This window comes from Miniopterus natalensis, chromosome 1 (assembly GCF_054644295.1).
Source record: "Miniopterus natalensis isolate mMinNat1 chromosome 1, mMinNat1.hap1, whole genome shotgun sequence".
In the NCBI taxonomy this organism is placed as follows: domain Eukaryota; kingdom Metazoa; phylum Chordata; class Mammalia; order Chiroptera; family Miniopteridae; genus Miniopterus; species Miniopterus natalensis.
The window spans coordinates 187,926,696-187,941,328 of NC_142081.1; positions in this window are offsets into that span (position 1 = coordinate 187,926,696).

Genomic DNA, 14,633 nt, shown 5'->3' on the forward strand with positions numbered 1-14,633 from the left:
ACCAGCTGCAGGAATTCATATAGACCTGATGTTTTCCCAAGAATTCTTGGGGCAAATAAGGAGAAAAATATGGGGCTGTCTGAAGCTTTAGAGGAAGGAAAGGTTTTAGTGAGGCTTTGGGTGTGCCCAGTCTTTGGAATTTTTGCCTTGGGTTTCCTGGGGGCCAGTCGTGTCTATAAGGCGCCTGCATGTAGAGTTATAAAAAGGTGACCCTGCTGCCCCCGGCCCCCCATTCTAGGCAAGCCTGAGGCTAGGACTAGTGGCAGGGTCTGGGAGCCTGGGGACAGAGCACAACTGCAATCTGCCCTATCCCCCCACCCCAGTCCTGTATGTCCAAATCACTAGTTTGCGGAAAGAGCAGCATCTGGAAAGTGGGTGCTACAGAAACCCTGACGATGGGGCAGGGCTTAACTACCAATTAATTATAGGTGTCTGTCCCAAAGACTGATTTGTTCTGTTCCCTGGACAAACAATGTAGCAATAGGCTTTGGGGCATCTGTCATTTCATGAGCCCCCTTCTCCCCAGATTTAACCCTATGAAGGATCATCCAGGAGGCCCCTTGAAAAATTGCAGCCCCACTTTGAGCTGCTAGGATTCCACTGAATAAATGATCACATTGTTGTTCTAAATGGAACCGGAGATCAAATCAACAAGACCCAGGAAATCCATTCTAAGACAAAATAAAAAGATGCAACACGGCCCCACATCTAATATGTGGAAGGGATTTTCATGTGATGTCTTTCGAAGAGAAAGTGCATGTGCATAGATACACAATGGCTGTATAAACTAACATGACTGTTTTTTCTGGTTTGCAGGCAGCATATAACGTAGGTGGAGGAGAGGTTTGTATATTTACCTCTGAACTTGATTCGATTTTAATATCATTCTGTCCTTTATGAGCAGTCCCCAAGTGCCTTGTCAGGAAGTCGCTTACTAAGCCACTGCAAGTATCTTACAAAAATAGCAGACAATCTAAACCGTGAATCATTCCACAGAACCCCAGTGGCCCTAGCACAACGAAATTCTGCACCGAGGTAAACAGTTGTGCAAACACGTGCTCAGCATTCTTTCCACAGCAGAATCAGTGCTAACTTCAGGGCAAAGGAGGATTCATAAGGTATAGCCTCGTCTGCAAGGAGTTCACAACCATTAGGGAAGCAGCCAACAGATTTTTAAAATTCTGTACAAGGTAAGGTTAAACTATTAAAGATCAATTAGAAGGGATCACTCTGGAGTTGTATCAGTGAGATATAGGTCTCTATAGAGTGTGGTGGGAACAGAAAAGAGGGGAAATTAACCCAACTTGAGAGTTCAAGGGAAACATCGAGGCAGAGACATTTGAACAGTGTCCCAGACGATGAATGAGAGTTTGCAAGTGGCAAGGGGAGTCTTCTCAGCAGAGGAACAGCATAGGCAAAGGTGTGGAGACGTGACTCTGCACAGCTAATAAGGGAACAGTCAAGAGCTCTGCATGGCTGGACAGCACGGTGTATGTGACAGTGACAAAGGATGAGGCTGGGAAAGAAGGCAGAGTGACGGGGCCAGACCCAGTGTGAATGTGAGCCCTGAAGGTTTTCAGGCTGAGAAAGGCATGAGCAGATCAGTGTTGTAGATGGATTCCTCTGATGGCCTCTGATCTGCAGAGCGGAGCCTCTCAATGAGATTCACCTTCAGTAGGATACAGGGTGTTGCTGTTATTTTTCTCGCTGACTCAGAAAATTAATGTAATTCCTAAAGTTCTTTGTTTAGTCTCAGGGAGTGTTTATACCCTACAACAGGGACCTGCAAACTATGGCCCATGGGCCTTATCTGGCCCACCATTTGTTTTTGTAAATAAAGTTTTATTGGAACACAACCATCTCATTCCACTCAATATTGCCTATAGCTGCTTTCCCCCTTCCGTTGCTTTCAAAGCAGAGTTAAATAGTTGCATTAGGGACTGTAAAACCCTCAAGGTCTAAAATATTTATGATTTGGTGCTTTACAGAAAAAGTGTGCTGGCCCCTGCACTTTGGTTCTTCAAAGTCATTACTATCTTTCCCGTTAAAATGAAGAACTTCAGAGATAACCTTCAAGGTTGGCCTCATTACCTTTAGCACAGCTCACCTCTGCCTTTATTAATTAGCCAAATTCAGTTGCACTTTTCAAACCAGAAGAGGCAGCAAGACAGTGAGCGCCGCGAAGTATGCAAATCCCGGTGTGTGACCAGACTTGACACTCCATTTCTTCTCCGTGGGAGTTCCCAAGTATTAGGTCAGCAGCCAACAATGAACACCATGTGCACTGATTACAGGCGCTCAGGAACCTTTCACCATGGCCTATGTGTAGAGCAGAACTGAGTAGGTGATTATGTTGATGGTCAAACAATGGTCCCCAAAATGTACAGATCATGGGCTGACATCTGTCTTGGGAAGATCTCTCACCGTTTCTGCAAAACTCTGTGTCCTTCTGTCCTGTTCAGCGTTTTTATTGGCACAAATAAATCAGAAGCCATGTTTATCAATGTGGAGTTTGCCCATAGCTGAGGGATGGGGAACAGCTAAGAACTGGCATAGGTATGTCAGAATCAGTGTTCCAAAAAACCCTTGACAAGCTAGAGCAGTGACTGGAATGTGCTCTTGGCCAGAGAGGCAGTTTCTCCTAAGTGGGGAACGTGAGGCCCTAGCAGTTCCGCCCCTAACATTCATGGGCCCTGGGGCAAGAGTACAAATGGAGGCCAGCTCGTATGTCCAAATAGTTAGAAGTTAATGAAGCAAGGTAACAAAGTGCTAGGCAGAAAGTGTGCTGTCCTCCTACCTGGACAAATATACCTTCCTCACCACTTAGAAGCCCAGATTTGAATTCAGGATTTGCTGAGGCCTTGGAATCCTAATGATGGATCATGGCGGCACGGGGGAGTCAGCCCCAGTCCCCAGTCCTCAGCTCTTGACCCAGCTTTCTGACCTGCTCTTGGACTCCACAACTACTGCTTTTAAGTTGCTTCCTCTTGACTGCCTCGCCAGTTAGTCATATCTGTCATTTGGTGCCATTTATCTGGCTCTGCCCTCTGGCTTCTCTACTTAAAACCAATTTCTGCTTCTATCACTGATTAATCTCTTTCCGGTTGTTCAGATAACCTGGGCCCAATGCTTATATTTGACATAGTCTCCAGGCAATGGTACCCCTGATACATTCCCCCGAGGGCCAAGAATCAGAACCCGGCCAACTCCCACCTACCTTCTAGCTCCTAGGTCTTAAATAATAACCCCTCCCCACCCAACCTATGCCACTGCCTCCTGAATGTAATCACAAACACTGAACACATACTTAAGCCAATTTGGGGCAGACAGGGGTGGGAGGTAGTCCCACCCACAAGCAATATATTTTTCTCAACTCCAGTACTTTTATTTTCAAACGGTCAGATGCTTTAAGAAAAAGTTTTAATCATGTAATTCATGTATAACATGCATTCCAAAAACTACACAAAATATGAATATACAACTTAATGAATTATAAAGCACATGACTACCAGGTGGACAAATGTCCCAGAAGCTCCCCTGCCCTCGTGTCTCACTATCTTCTCCCAAAAAGAAACCCACCACCGTTGTGATTGCTGATGCTAAAGTCCGGTTTTGCCTCTCTCTGGATTTTATGCAAATGGATCAAGCACTGTTAGCTCCTTTATGTGGCTTCTTTCACTCGACATGTTGGCGAGGTTCATCCATGATAGGAGTGTAGCTCTAGTTCATGCATTTTCATTGCCATGTATCTATTACTTGGTGCACAGTTTATTCATGCATTTTATTGTTGGTGGGATTTCGGTTGTATCCAGTGGTTGGTTATTACAACTGATGCTGCAGTGAACATTCTCGTAGACATCTGTTGGTAAACCCGAGCATGACTTTGACTCTGTATGCGTCTAGAAGTGAATTGCTGCATCGTGGGTTTTGCATGTTTCAACTTACTCGATACTCCCAAGCTGTCTCCAAGTGGTTGAAGCAATCTCTGCTCCATTTCAGTTTGTGAGAGTTCTGGTGGCTCCACATTTTCATATGGTTTTTATTGTAAATTCTTCTCCATGATATGGCCATGTTTGTTTCTGTGTTGAAAACTGTTACACATTTTTTTGCCAAAAAGGGGAAATGATGCTTCTGGAAGATGCACCAAGTTTATCCTGTGACTTTACCTGTCCCAAGTTGGAGGAGCTCAGCTGTATATCAACGGAGCTGACCTGTCAGTGGTTCTTCCTCAGAATCATGATCACCTAACCTTTCACCAAACTGTTTCTAATTCTCAGAACAGCTTCCCTCCTCTGCCCCGCATAGCACCTGCAGCACATCGACTGACTGAAGAGAATCCACTGCTGACTTCCAATCCATTTTGCCAAGACAGTATTTATCTGAATAATCTTATTCCGATTACAGGTTCATCTTATTTGTCACTTAGATTACTCTATAAGTCCTTTCAAGGAAACGGACCATATACTTCTTTAATATATACCTCCATCACCTGCGAGAATTCTTGGGACCCCATGGGGAGCAATCAGTATTTGCAAACTGACTGACTGGCTCAGTGTAGCTTAAAATCCATCTTTATTTTTATATGATAGTTTAAGTGATTTAATGAGTGGTTGTCACTGACGAGGCACTTGGGGACTGTGTATAAAATGACACAATGATATAAAAATAAAGCTTTGCCCAGAGACTAACACACAGAACTGCCTCCTTGTACACATTGCTCTTTAGACTGGAGAAAACAATTCTTCCATTGGTCAAGGGAAGTTGTTTTCATTGATAAAAATAAGTACATCTACATCCCCTTCTACTGCCTTATTTGAATGCTTACAAAACCAGGAATCATATATAACATTCATTTCAGCAATGAATATGCAGAGAGTGCTGCAGCTCTTTATTTAGGGATTTTAAACATTGCAGTCATGTTCATCATGGTGACTGTAGGCCTTTATATCTAAGACAGACTCATTTCTCAAAGTCATATTTAAATATCTCAAACGGTAGTGTTGGCCTCTTGGGTATTGCACAACATACAACAGAAGAAGGAAGGTTAACCTTGCCAAAAAAGTAAAGAAATGCAGCAGCTGTAGATATTTCAAGTTAGGAAGTGGCGGGATCAGGGAAAAGAAGAGCAGAGAATTCTTGGGGAGCCAGGTTTGCAACACAAGCCGAATGCTGGCTTCCTCTTGGAGCAGAGTGTGGGAGTTGTTCTCTAAATGATGCGCCAAGTGAGGTATACAATTTTTTTCTCAGTTGCATGTTTTGTAGGCAAGTTTCTCTTCTGTTCCCTTCAGAAATCTAAATCCCAAATACTGACAGTCCAGATGGTTACCTAGTCTTAAACACACACACAGTTTCATACCTATGGTTTTGCTCCTGATTTTAGATTTTAGGATAGTTTCGTTCCTTTACCCATTCATTCATTCACTTAATTAAATGATCGGGCAACAAATACTTACCTGGCACCTACTGCATGCCAAGTGTTGTGCTTGGTGCTTAGAATACAAGGATGTGTCCTAGGCAGATATTATTCAAATAATCACACAAATAATCGGCGTGGGTGCGCTGAGGGAAGAGTGTGTTTCGATAGAAGTGTGTATTAGAAGGATTCGACCCAGGGAAGCCTAGGAATGTCCTTGAGGAAGTGAGACTGGGCTGATATCTGTTAAATGAGCAGGTGAGTTAACTAAGTGGAGGGAGGGGGAGAGCAGAGGGGAGCTCCGGGAAATGGGAACAGCTTGTGCAAAGGCCCTGCGGTGGGAGAGAGTATCACTGATGTGAGGATTCCAATGAAGGTCAGGGTGTCAGGAATGGAGAGAGCAAAGGATGTGGGCAGGACCTTGTGAACCCTAAAGGAGCTTCATCATTATCTTAAGAGCAAAGATAACACACAGGAAAGAACAGGTGGAGAACAGGAAGGGATCCAGTTTCACTGTGGGTTGTGGGACTCAGAGACACACAAGGAAGAGGGTTTCAGAACTTTTTGTTTCTGTAGAAATACAGCCCCGGTCCGCAGCGTAACTCAATTACGGGTGTCCCCTGACAGCTGTTAGCTGCCGGGCAGGCTGGTCTCCCAGGCCTGAGTGGGTAATAGGGAGGATGCTCAGGGGTGGCCGAGGGACACGCTCCAGCAGTCCAGACTGCTGTCTCCTCTGCGCACAACGAGCCATTTGGGCAGGAAGCCGGGCTAGCTGCTCGCAGATCCAAATGTGTTTTGCTGTAACGGTCTGACAGGGAAGCCTGGTTTCAACTTTAATAGAACACGAGGAGCCTAACCAACTGGCATAATCTCTCCCTTGGAAGGTGATGTGTGGCCTTTGTGTGCTGGGGCTTCAATTTACAGCTGAGATTAAATGTTGAAAAATTCAAAATATAAACATTCTCGACTCAATTTATAATGCTAATAAAATACTCTGTAAGAGTGATTTTCATACTCCAAGTATTCAACATTCAGAGATTCAAAAGATCTGAACAAGTATTTTCAGTTCAAGCTGTGGTAATGCACAGCATGCTAAGGCCACAGTAAACCTTGGGGGGCAGAATTCTCAGCGGGGGAAGGTGCAGGAAGAGAAAAGGCAGCCATGCCCTGAATTGGCTGAGACTGTATAGAGCAGGGTCTCTCAGCCTGGAGCTATGGACATTTGGGGCCGGGTCATTCTTTGATCTGGGGGACTGTCCTGTGCACTGTATTATGTTTATCAGCATCACTGCCGCCTACCCATTAGATGCCTATTCCACCCCCACTCCCAGTTGTAACAACCAAAAATTTTCCAAGACATTGTCAAATGTCCTCTGGGGGCACCCCCTGCACCCCCACTTTGGAACCTCTGTAATTGAGCCATAATTAATAAACCTGATGTGCTTGTTTTGTGAAATAAGAACAAGGGTTGTCAATCATTTGAAGAATGTTTTACATAAATATTTTTAATTTTCTGCAGAATGTGGCTAGAGGTTTTTCAAGCTATAAAATCAGTTTTACTTCTCAAACTGTTTAGACACAGAGCCTTCCTTGAAACTTCCAACCCTGAGGCGGGACCCTTTCTATTACAGAGGAAAGTTGAGCTCATGATTCTGCAAGTCAGCTTTGTAACTCTAAGTTTGAAATGCAAAAGCATCTTGGCCATTTTTTTCCTTTGCAGAGGAACAAAGAAAAGAACCCGTTGTTGGCTTTTTTCCGTGCTCTGGAGACTTTAAATATTTCTCCCCATCTCAGCTTCAGTGGCCAATGGAATGATATGAAAAGCTATAACACAATTGTTGGGATGCTTACCCATAGCTTGGAGGAATTGGAAAAGCTTGGTAAAATTTCCCTAGGGAGTGAAGTGCTCTGACAGGGTATCCGATGTCCCCCTCACCTCCTCTGCTGGGACAGACGCCCCTTCCAGCGGGGGCTGCTCAGCCACGCAGATGACAGTGTTAGACTTTCCGCCTCTTTACCATGCTGTACGTGAGCGACCTTGAAAACTGGCCAATTCTCCTTGCATCTCCACTCTCCTTTTTCTGAAAATAAAAATAAAAGCAGTGACTGAATTCTTGTCCGAGTGTTGTGAGGTTTAATGAAATCACAGTTGGGGGGTCTGGCATTGTTATTTGAGGAGTGTTATTTATCTCCTTGATGCTCCCAGGGGTTTCCCAGTATTTTGCCTATTTCTTATTGTTAAATTAGCTAGGTAGACAGATGTTTCTTTTTCTTTCTTTCTTTTTTTAAATTCTCACCCAAGGATATGTTCATTGATTTTTTAGAGAGAGAGGAATGGGGAAAGAGAGAGAGGAACATTGATGTGAGAGAGAAACATTGATGGGTTGCCTCCCATGCGCGCCCTGACAGGGACCGAACCTGCCACCTAGGCACGTGCCCTGACTGGGAATCCAATCCGCAACCCCTGGTGTGCCGGATGACTCTTTAACCAACAGATGTTTCTTTTATATAATTGCAGATGCAGGATTTAGAAACGTCATGGAAGTTCCTGTTAACCACCCTAAACTGAAATCTGGTGAGTCAAGGATAGATACAGACAAGTTTAAACTTATGTATATATAAAATATATAAATTATATAAACTTATTATATATGCAAAATAAGCTTAAGCTCATCTCTAATATATAGTTGTTGGTTCTCTATATGTAATATCTAAAATAGACTCAAATTATATATGTATAGCCCTGGCTGGCGTGGCTCAGTGGTTAGAGTGTCTGCCTGCACACCAGAGGGTCTCAGATTAGGTTCCTGGTCAAGGGCACATACCTGGGTTGTGGGTTTGATCCCATGTGGGAGGCACCCAATCGATGTGTCTCTCTCACATCCATGTTCCTCTGTTTCTCTCTCTCTCTCCTCTGTCTCTCTCCCCTTCCTCCCTCCTTTCCACTCTCTCTGAAAAGCAATGAAAAAAATATCCTCGGGTGAGGGAAAAAAAAACCTATATATGTTTATATAGTAGAAAAAACAAATATCCTATGATAGATTCATAATGTGAATAATAATGAAATACTACCTAAAAATATTACTATACCATGGCTTACATGATTTGAAAGGCTTTGCTCTTTTAGATTAAGAAGGTATAAGCCATATCAACTAAAAATGTGAACGGAGTTAGAAAACTTAGCTGGTGTAAATATCAGAAAGCCCTAGAAATAATTCATTGTGGGCAGCCTGCCTGTTTATTTGGGGGGGAAGAATTTATCTACAGGCCTGAAGGAACATGGAGAGAGGGCTGATTTTGTTCTGTTTTGTGGTCTGTGCAGCTGGAAGCAGGAGGATTGGACAGGAAAATATTGGTGCGTTTCTATTAAGGCTGATTTTTGGCTAATGTTGAAATTAGCCAACTAAACCTGAGTTAGTCCAGGGGGAAAAGGAAATGAGAACATGAGACCAACATCTCTGAAAACGGAGCAGATTTGGGGACATTCCAGTGGTGGGAATATGAGGTGGTTTGTCTTATGAAAGAGGGTGGGAGGGAGAGACCTGTGAGTTTTTCAATCCCGACCCTCAGAAGCGTGTGCCCTGAACAGCAAGGCTTTCACTCCCGTCCAAAAATGACACTAATAACCCCACATCTATGTAGTTTGCAAAGCACTTCCCCCAGCCACCATTTCATTTAATCTTCAGAACAATCCCAAGAGTGACTGTCATTATTTTCAACAGGTAAAGCGGCACAGAAGGGTCAAGCAACTTTCTCAAAGGCCTTGATTGGGAATTAGTGGAGAACCAATTCTATCCCACACACTGAGCTGCTTTTCTTTAAAAATAAATAGATGATGATAGATAGATAGATAGATAGATAGATAGATAGATAGATAGATAGATAGATAGATAGATGGATAGAGAGAGAGAGAGAGAGAGACAGAGAGAGAGAGAGAGACAGAGATAGATGATAGATAGATAGATAGATAGATAGATAGATAGATAGATAGATAGATAGATAGATAGATGATAGATAGATAGATGAAAAACTGAAAGCAATCAGGATTCCAGGTGGAGTTGGAAATCAATTAGAGTGGTTTTATTTGCTTTTTAAAAAAGTTTCTTCCCTTCCAACTCATCACCCTTCCCTTTTTAATTTAATTTCCTGCTAGTGGTTTGAGTAAGGTCGTTTTTCATTTTAAAAAGGTAAGAAAACCTGTCTTCTTGTTAATCATCATCTCTCCCACGCTAGAACTCTCTGTAGGTTAGCTGGCCAAATCTCAGCGTTAGCTGCTGGTGATGTGTGGCTGGGCGATATGTACGTGAACAAATACATGCTGCGGTTTTAATTACCATGGTCTCTCCAAGGACCATCTTGTCCTACATGGGTGGACTCCAACTCACCAGTTTTAAGATGCACTGAACAGAAGTGTGTCCCTGTAACTGACAAAAGGTCTTAGCCCAGAAGGATCAAAGCTGTTCATGAGTGTGGCCGCCCTGCTTGCTCTGCAGCGGTGCTCTCAACAGCTGCCACTTTCACTTCTGCCTTTTAAAAACTTCTCAGGTTTTGTTTGTTTGTTTCCTCCACTGATTTGGACACATTTATACTTTCTGTTTAAACCATTTGTTACAGGTGTTGTTTTGTTATGTGTGTCCTGTCGTGTGTCCCCCCCCCCGCCCCGTGTCCTGTCAACAGTACAGTGAGGATACAATTTTAGAAACTCAAAACCTGTTTATACACAACTTAGTAAATGTTATTGCTCATCATTTGGCACTTGACCTTTCAGTTTCATTTTATTTAATGTGGTTATCAACACTCTTGCTTTGAAATACTTCCTAAATTTTATTTTAGTCTTGAAGGCAGTATTTTTTTAAATGTACCCCATTCGACTGTCTTCTAATAACACCTTCCCTCAAAATATAGTGAGTTTCTATAGTAATTCATATCTATTCATGAGTCTGCCTAGCTGTCTATCTATATCTATCTATCTATCATCTATCTATCTATCTATCTATCTATCTATCTATCTATCTATCTATCTATCATCTATCTATCTATCATCTATCTATCTATCTATCTATCTATCATCTATCTATCATCTATCTATCTATCTATCTATCTATCTATCTATCTATCTATCTATCTATCTATATCATTATTTATCTATATAAACTAAAACTGCTTACTCTGGAAGGTACTAGGACAGATTAGAATAATATTTGTTAGTCCCCAGAAGTGACCTTTTGCCATATGGCCTCTGGTGAGTGTCACACGGGATTACCTTGCCAAAGTGACATCCAGTTGTCACTCACTAACACGCTCGGCCTTTTATGGAGTAATTTTGCCGCCTCTCCACTTAGGCTTGAGAGAGTTAATTATTTAATATGTTTGCAGAGTACATCGAATTCCCCAGAGAAAGAGTGCCACATAAATATATATAAATGAATAATTAAAGTGGAGGCAGATTACTTGGTGAGTTGTTCCTACTGCCCCTTCTGCTACCGAGGTGCTTTGAAATCACAGTGCAGCCTGGGTGTCTTGCCCCCTCCTCCCATTTGGCGCCTTCCTCTCCTCACTCTCGTCTCCCGTTGAACTCTTTTCCCTCTGGCCGTCCTGTGGGTGCCTGCCACGTTGCAGGCCCTCGGTCAGTCTCCATGATTTAGCTCCAGATCTGCAGGTAAAAGCCTTCATGAACTTCGACGGGCGTCATAAGGCCCTCGGAACTCCGGGGTGAGATTCATAATTAGATAATGATTCTCACGGGCGCTGAAAATGAGACGCCGGGCTCGAGAAATGCTGAGCACGGCGTGGTGATCAGTCGTCGTGAAAACCCTTATTAACGGACCCCTTTTTCCTGCCTGTTTCAAGTAAAACAGACGCTCCGGATGCTCTAAAAATTAATACAAATGAAATCAGACTCCTCCTGCAACCTCGGCCCCCCTCGGGGGCTGGAACAAAACAAGGAGCTGGCCAGGTTTGCAGGTTCGCTGCCCGTCTTTCAGGGCACAGCCGTCCAATTTCGACGGCATTGCTTATGGAGTGTTGATGTCCAAGCCCTGGTTGTCCCTTTGCCAGAGAGATTAAGAGGAATTCGGGAACAGTTCACGCCCATCCTGCTAAACCTGACCCAGTTTATTTACTCCGCAATCTTGCTCCAGAGCGTGAGAGGTAAAATGAGCTGCTCTTATCAATTAATAGCTGAAGAAAAATGTAGATTTCAACATCATGAAAGAGCGATTTATTCCCAAGCACCACAGAGATGAAGAGACGCTCCCTGTTATGCTGGGGAATGGGGCAGGGGGGCAGGGGGAGTGTTGAAGATAATTTTTTTCTTTCTCTCTTAAGAATTTGAGTTCCTGTGCAATCTGGGACTTTTTAGTGACCTGTGTTAAAGCCCTGGGGCTGAAGCAGACCCATAATGGATCTATTTCTGTATTGTTGGGCATTATCGGAGTTTAAAACAGCAGTCATGGTGGATGCATGTAATGAGGCCAATGCTTCCTTCTCAATCCGAAGGTCACAGCCCTGCGTGGCCTCTCAGAGTACAGAGGGGAGCAAGCTCTTCCTCAGCTCTCTTCCAGAATCCTGCAAGGTTGCCTGTCCTGTCCTGAGCAGACACAGAAGTCGCTTTAGAGATATGAGATAAGGGTCAGGGAAAGACCCTGCCCTGCTTTGTGTCCCTCCCCCCCGACCCCCACCCCACTTTCCACTCTCAGAAATTCACTTCTCTGGGTTACGGTATTGTTCTGAGTTCAGATACCTCTGGGAGGTATGACGCATTCTCTTCACCAGTCATTAATAATTTAGTGTTCATTCCACAAACATTTGTTGTTCGTTGAATTTATTCATAACATGAATTAATTAGAGTTAGCGAGTGAGAAGATGAGTTGGAGTCCAAGGCTGCCTTTCTGCTGGTAGCATTGCTCCCCTGAACCTCACCTGGCACAGCTGGAAAAGCAGGGGGACGGGTCAGGAGACCTCCCAAGTCGTTTCTAGTCCCAGCACTGTCTACCTCTAAGACAGCTGTGGGCATGGGCACAAGCTAGGCAGTGATGGGTGGGGGTGCCTGGGAGAGTCGCAGACACAGTGGAATGGGCATAGAAATTCATCAGAAGGCTCAGGGGCTTTGATCTGCTTTGTATTAACCTGAAGCCTAGTTCCAGTTCCAGGATTCAGCGCCGAGCCTGGTACACGGTAGGTACCCTGTAACAGTGGAATAAGAAGTACAGTGGGAATGACACCTATATTGTTTTTTAGGGCTGCTGGGACAGAGTACTCCAAACTGGGTGGCTTGAAACGACAGAAATTTATTGTCATACAGTTCTAGAAGGTGGAAGTCCAAAATCAGGGCACTGGCGAGGCCATGCTCCCTCTGAAGCCTCTAGACAAGGAGCTCTTCTTGTCTCTTCCAGCTTCTGGGAGCCTAGGCATTCCTTGGCTTGTGGCAGCAAAGCGCCAGTCTCTGCGCTGTCTTCCGTCTGTGGTCACTGCTATCCCTCTGTGCACGTCCAGGTCCACATTTACATCTTCTCATAAGGCCCTCAGTCTTACTGGATTAGAGCCCATCCTATGATCTCATCCCAACTTGGTTACATCTGCAAAGACCCTATTTCCAAAAAAGCTCATATTCACAAGTACCAGGAGAGACAATTCAACCCATAACTTATAATGAACCGAAACATGGGTGTGAAAGCTCTTGATGCAAATGTCTATGCAAATGTAGAACAAGGAACTCAGTCTGGCCCTTCCTCCCAACCATTAGGCTACCCACGAAGAGTTTCGGCATAAGGACTGTGAAGTCCAATTTAGGGGTGTGAAGGCAAATGAAAGGGAAGATGATAGAAAATGAGGTCAAGGGCACAAAAAGACAAAACTACCGTCACAGGGTTGCCTGGACCTTGTTCAGGTCCCAAGTGAGTGAGGTGACCTCAAATGCCCATGTGCAAACCCAGAGTGGGCCCAGCAGGCAGGTGACACGCAGTCAGCAAGGCCACACTGGAGAGAATGGAAATCACTGGTTCACACTCGTCTTTACGTCTCTTACTATCGTAGACTCGGACGGTCACTTAATGAAGAAAAGCTTTAGTAGGCACCAGTAGGGTGTTAAGCATCACGCTCTTCAGAAGGCAGGTATGGTCCCTGACCTCCCAGGGCATGGGTTCTAAGGAACACAGGGGCAGCCATGTGTATATTTTATCTCTTCCTTTCCCTTTTTGGGGCTTAGCACCAAGGAAGTATTGCGTTCCAGTTGATTAGGAACCACAAGTCTAAATTTCAATTCCAGGTTGAATAGTAATTTTTTTCCTGAAGGTTTGAATAAATCATCCAATCTGCTTAAGTTTCAACTATTTTCAGCATTTCTATTTTAATCACTAGTTGGGGCTGCCTAGGACCCCAGAGTCACCGAACCCTTTTATGACTTAATTTGGGATGGGAAAGAGGGAGGAGCAGAAGATCCACTGAGAACCACACAGGAGAAAATGGGCTTGAGCTACAGCCTGAAAGATCTCCTTCTTAGTGATGACTTCAATTTTTTGGTTTGCAAAACTGTAATTTTGGTAAAGATAGGAGAGATTTTCATGGAAGGAAGATCACTTAATTTTCACTCTGATTTGACTGCAAGGAGGTGAGTCAGATGAACTATCCATTCAGGTTAACTATCATACCTCAAGATAATAAGTGCATATAATCCATCCTGTTCCCCTTTTCACTTTGAATGCCAGGAAGCTCAAAGCTAACTATGCCATTCATTAGTTTAGGGCTGTTTCAGTTATCTATTGCTGTGAACAAACTCAGTGGCTTAAAACAATTTATTTTTATTTCTCACGGTTCTGTGAGTTGACAGAACTCAGCTGAGCAGTTCTTGCTTGGGGAGTCACATGGAGCTTCAGTTGGATGGTGGCTTGGGTCAGAATCATCTAAAGGTCCAACTATGCTAGATGTTCAACATGGTTTGCTCATTTACATGGTTGGTACCTAGGCTGAGATGCCTGGCATGGCTGGAGGCTGGCCGAGCATCTCTCCCCCACTCCACATGGCTAGCTTGAGCTTTCTCCCAGTTCACACACGGCAGCTGGCGTCCCCCAGGGGAAGCACCTCCTGGGGGTTATAATGGGAGATGTGGTTCACGGGTGGGCCCACTCTGGAGATAAGCTACCACAGGTATTTATAACCTCCTTTTATTCTTCATGGTCTTATCAGGGGTGTATCATTCTTTGGGAGCCTTTTTTTGGAGCAG